The sequence below is a fragment of the Protomyctophum bolini genome (assembly GCF_963924005.1).
Source record: "Protomyctophum bolini genome assembly, chromosome: 10".
NCBI classification, from domain to species: domain Eukaryota; kingdom Metazoa; phylum Chordata; class Actinopteri; order Myctophiformes; family Myctophidae; genus Protomyctophum; species Protomyctophum bolini.
This window is the reverse complement of record NC_137871.1, coordinates 35,741,165-35,747,187: the sequence shown is the minus strand read 5'-3', so window position 1 is coordinate 35,747,187 and position 6,023 is coordinate 35,741,165.

Here is a 6,023-nt window from a genome sequence, read left to right as displayed (position 1 = left end):
TACCTCAAAATTGTACTTGAAGGGAAATACCACTAATTTTCCTTCGTTTCGATTCCTGATCGAATCGATAATATCCTGTTTTAGATAACTCAATGCAACACATTGTGAGCTTGAAGATCTATTAAAAAAAACATTTTAAACCTAGAAAAAGTGCCTCTCGGAGTACAGGTCTCCACCAGGCCAGGTCAGGTTGTGGCCTCCTGGTGGCGCTATAATAGGCCAATGTGAAAAGGGTTCCATTTGTTCTTATGCCTTTGATGGCAATTGGATGATCTGAGGCATTTTGTTCCAAAAATGTGTTTTGCAAAAATCCACCTGTTGGTGGCGCTATAACAGGCCAATGTGAAAAGGGTGGGATATATTCCTCAGCCTAGTAGTAGGAAAGTGCGTGAACGATTTCCTGTAAATTGCACACTGCGTTCATGATTTGAGGCTTTTTGTTCAAAACAGGCCAATCCTGCAAACTTTGAAAGCCAATGTTAGCCAATTAGGATGGAATATGAAATATTGGACAGATCCGTCATGACAATAGAGATACCGTGTAACGATTTGTGGGATTTTTGGACAAAATCTGGAGAAGTAATGTGTTATGTTGTGTTGTTTGTAATGTGTTTTACAAAAGTCGGCCTCCTGCCTCCTGGTGTCGCTATAACAGGCCGTTCTGGAAAGTTTGGGGCAGAGGTTCATCGTTGGCATCCAGGGAGTGTGTGTGCAAAGTTTGGCATCGACCGGGTTAACGGTGCTGGAGATTAGCTGGTAACGGATGGATACCCACACATGGACGAAGTGCAAAACATACTCTCTCCCCATGCCTTCGGCCTGGTGGAGACAATAATGTTGTACTATTATATGTACTATACTTTGGTACTTTAAGTGCATTTTGATACCAGAACATTTGTACTTTTAAGTCAAAGTTTGAATGGAAGCCTTTTACTTGTAGTATTTTGTACCGGTACTTCTTCGTTCTTCCACCATTGATTGCCTCCTAGCACTTTAATCTTAGATTTTTTTTTACATATCTGCTTCTTTTGCACAGTTTTTATACTGTGCTAAATAAATAAATCAAATCAAATCAAATTGATGTACAACACTCAAACGATTGGACACTCAGGAAATGCACTGCAAATTAAATCTGGTTCAGCAGGTTTAGGCAAAGAGAACCGCAGGGTGTGTGTGTGGACGTGCTGTCTACAAGCTCACAACGTGTCCCGACTAACACGTGAACTTGTAGATCGTCTTATTTTTTCGAGCGTGGCAACCAAGTATATATAAATCAAGTAAGGTTGTGTGGGGCTAGAGAACATCATATTAGGTTTGAAAATGTCACGCAGCACAGGCCAACACGGAAATAGCACATCTAAAAGCTCACAACACGTTGCGCTGCAACGACATGTTAGCTTGTAGATCTGCTATTTTTGGTGCACTGGTAACGCAGATAAGTATACTGTAAAGTAAACCAGGTAGAACTACATGTCTATAACCCCAAACCCCTAAACACGACCTCTAAAAGTATTTCTAATTTCCGGTACTACTACTTCTACTACACTACATCACAGAGGCAAATATTGTGCTTTTACTCCACTACAATGTTTTGAAAACTTTAGTTACTATTTACTTACTGTAGATTTTGATTATTATCTCAATACATATATAGCCTACATTCACCAATTCAGCCCCATCTACATTTCGGCAATTTGAAAATAGCTGTTCTACAAGCTCACAATGTGTCACATTGTGAGCTTTCTACTTTTGGTTCTTTAAAGTATATTTTGATACCAACACTTTTCTAACAACGAGTTCTGGAGGAGGAGTCCTCCCCACACGCACACGCATGCACACACACACACACACACACACACACACAGCCCCTTTGCTTCCTCATACCTGCATATCAAGGGCTGACACACCTTAGTTAGGTGTGGCTCTACGCAGTCATTCATTCTCACTGACTCACACGCTCGCACAGTCCAAATATCCACATATCTGCAGATGCACGTGTTTGTCTGCTTAACGCCTTAAAACACATGCTTCTCCGACATTTAGTCAAGGAAGGCCTGGAAGGACCCCCTCCATCCATAATCAGACGAATTTGGCCTGGAGACACATCTGAAAATAAGAGATTCGTTAAAACATTTCTAAATTATTCCAAACCTTTCACAATTCAAAAGTGCACAATGCGATGCGGCAATGTGATGTGAGCTTGGAAATATATATACACAACAAAGTAGTTAAGAGTGATTTTTATGCTATATAAACCTATTTTGCTGAGTACCCCCTGGGACCCCTTCAAGGACCCCACTACCTTATATGGCTATAGTATGTACCTATACTTCACTGACTGCACTGCAGTAGGACTACTGCTGTTTACAGTCAGATGGCTGGACAGACAGACAGACAGACAGACAGACAGACAGACAGCCCTGAGGCGGCAGTGGATCAGGGTTAGAGCGGCCGGATGGCAACCGCAAGGTTCCCGGTTCGATCCCAGGCTCCCCCAGAGTTAGTGTCAAATTGTCCTTGAGCAAGAACCTCTGAACTCCTAATTGTGTACAGGTTGGTGCCTTGCATGGTTCCCTCTGTCATCGGTGTATGACTGTGTGTGAGAATGTAATGCATATCTATACTGTATGTAAAGCGCATTTGGATAAAAGCAGTATATTTATGCACGGGTGGACAGGAGCAAAGACTTGGCCTGGTGGAGACGACGACGAAAAAGCCCAACGTCTGCAACGGGAGGTTTGTTTGTTTGTTTTGTGAATCTTGACCTCTGTCTGCCCTCCTGATACTAACATCTGTTCCCACAGTCTAGCCACAAAATCACCCTTTCCTGCACACCCTCCATTCAGAGTCTGTCTCTGCTTGCTTTTGTTACTTTTTCCATCTCTGTCTGGACATCTGAACCATTGTGACAGTGGTTCTCACATTGAGACCGTGTAGGACAGTGCACGGTTCTGACATAGAGACTGTGTAGGACAGTGCATGGTTCTCACATTGAGACTGCGGTTTTCCACCCGGCAGCAACAATGGGATGGTCCACATTTAGAGTTCCATTCAGTCAGGTTTGCACTGCAGCATAGCCTCGGTTCCCAGGCTTTTATTTAGGTGTGCAGGGCCTGCTGAGGCAAGCAGTGCATGTGAGCAAAAACTAAACCCTACAAATGTCAGTACAAAAAAAATGCAGCACACACACCATCGCCGTTGGGCATACTCCTTGTCTCTCTACATTTCAACTTTCGAGCTTCTAGATCTATTTCACAAACTTTTAAAAGTTCTGTGAAAAGGTTAAGTGTGTCTGTTTGGGTTTTACAAAATATTTAACCAATAATACACACGGGGATAAATCAATCTATGAGAGCTTCTCCCAAAATAAAAGCCTTACATTTTCATCCAAACATCAGAGAACGCTGCTTCGGACTTCCGATGTCACAATGTGCGAATACTAATATATTGTAAAAGTCCTGTATTGCAAAATGTTCAAAAGTATTGTTTCAAAATATAAAATAAGTAAGAACCATTATAGCCTATGCTCAGTTTTCTAAACTTTTTTCAAGTTTTCAACTATCAGTTTTACAAGCTGAGCTTGTAAATTGCGAATTTCTGAATAGGCAAAGCATAAAACAAGTCTTAATTGGTTAATGTATGTTTTGTAATAATCTACAAAGTAACTTGTAGCTAATGTTGTCAAATAATAGTAGTGGAGTAAAAAAAAACTATATTTGCCTCTGAGATGTAGTGGAAAAAAACTGACATACTCAAGTAAAGCTAAAGTACCTCAAAGTTCAAACTACTTAGTTGCTTTCAAACACTGGGTGTAGTTCCACCTGAACTCGGCATATTCCTGGCAGTGCAACACTGTGATTACAGCCTGCTCACAGGGCAAGGCATGCCAGCTGGGATGACGGGACATTCATTTTTGCTGACAAAGAGCAGTTCCTACTCAAAGCAGTATTTAACATCTTACATACTTCTAAATTGTACCTTTCTCTAACCATAAGATCTCAGGTTTTTGTACATTCATAAAGGGCTATTTAAAAAACAAAAGCGAAAGTCTGAAAATGTGCTCCGTCTACCCATTTTGGGCGGGAACCCCTTTGTGTTTTAAACATTGTTATAATTTAGCTATGGAAGAATAGCAGATCTACAAGCTCATAGCGTGCTACGAGCTTGTAGGTCTGCTATTTCTGAAAAATCGTGAAAATATGTATTTCAGAAAACTGGAGGATTTAGAAGATTTCTTTTTAAATTTTGAGGTCAGGCCTAAATGGGTTAAGAAAAGACGAGATTTGACTGGAGTCAGTCCACCCAGTTGCACGTAAGGAGATGTTGTGTAGCTCAAATAAAAGGCGCTTTTAAACACTTGATTTACATTTCTGATTATTCATCAGAAATGTCATTGTATAAATGTTGAGAAAGCACCAAAAGTCATCTCCAAAATAAATATCACAATATATCCACATATCGCCCAGTGTTGATGGCAAATTGTTCAACACCTTCGAAGCCAGGCGACCACTCCTCAATTTGTACAGTAGTTCCTTCTGCAATTCTCCATATTCACACGGCGGCCATTATGCTATAAAGCTTTCAACTCGCAAACTTGGAGTGAGAGCAAAATGGCCGGTGTGTGTGAACATAGTCAATAGTTAGGGGCCTGAAATGGGGCCAAAGGTCTGTTTGGAACATTTTCCTCAACATCTTGCACAAATTCAAAATTCATCCACCTTCAACCCCATTTTGGTCATTGTCATATTCAAAATCATGTCTTTTATAATATGTCAATGTATTTGAAAAGAAAAAGCATATCTGTAAGCTCACAATGCGTCACACTCTTCATACGAGAACTACTGTACAGTGTGTGCGCGTGGGGCTCAGATTTAGTGTCAAACATAAAAGGGGGGGAAGGGGAGGGGGACCAGTGGGTCTCAAAGTGGATTCCGGGGCCCCATTAGGGTCCTTGAGCAAAATAGTGTACCATCAAAATCAGTTTAACCACTTTGCATCTATTCTAAACTCAGCAACAAAAGTTGGGAAACTTATCAAAATATCCACTTTTATAATACCAATTGGTATTGTATTTTATATCATTTTAATCGTTGATTAGTCACCTTTACAACGAGGTATAGATTCAGGCGTTCGTGGAATGAGCAACGCAGCTTTTTGTCTCTTATTACTGTGGGAGAGTGCAATCATCCAATCCACTAAGCAACTCATAGCAAAGGGTTGAATACCAACCACTTGCCATTTTGGCAATTGTTTTGGAGGTGCTACCCACACATTTAGCTGTGTTGCTCATTCCACGAACGCCCGATCTTTACAATCTATACCTCGTTGTAAATAAGACTAATCAAAGATTAAAATTATACAAGACATAATCCAAATTGGTATTATTAAAGTGGAGACATAATGGACCAAAGTTAAGTTTCCAAACTTTTGTTGCCGAGTTATAAAATAGGCCATCTACTAGCTCACAATGTGCTGTGATGAGACTGCCATGTACATCCATTTTGAAAATAAAACATTAACACCACAAATGTCATATGGGGTGCCGGGTACAAAATATTTTCGGATAGGGGGCCTATGGCATAATTATTTGGGGTTCCTTAAATTGAAAAAGGTTGGGAACCACTGAAATAGCCCTCATCACTGGCATCCCAGTTTTGGTCATGTCATTATAGGTGAAAATGCTACATTTCATTTGATTGCATTTATCTTTGAGATTATTACATTTTTTAGCAGTGGCGCAACATGGTTACGGCAGACTCCAGTGCACGCCGTTTTAGACTACCCTAGCTATTTGACATTTGAAACATCAACGTCATCAACTCTTCATCAAAAATACCAATTAGCACATCAAACACTTGATATTTTCTTAGTGTTAAATGGCTCTATATCCCCTTAGTAATCATTGCTATAGCATGTTAGTTCAGTAATATTGGTCTCCCAGTCTCTCCAGCTCTTTAGTAAACCGAAAGGGGTGCATGTGTTTGGTCCAACATACTAACACTCCCGACAGACAATAGTCCGAC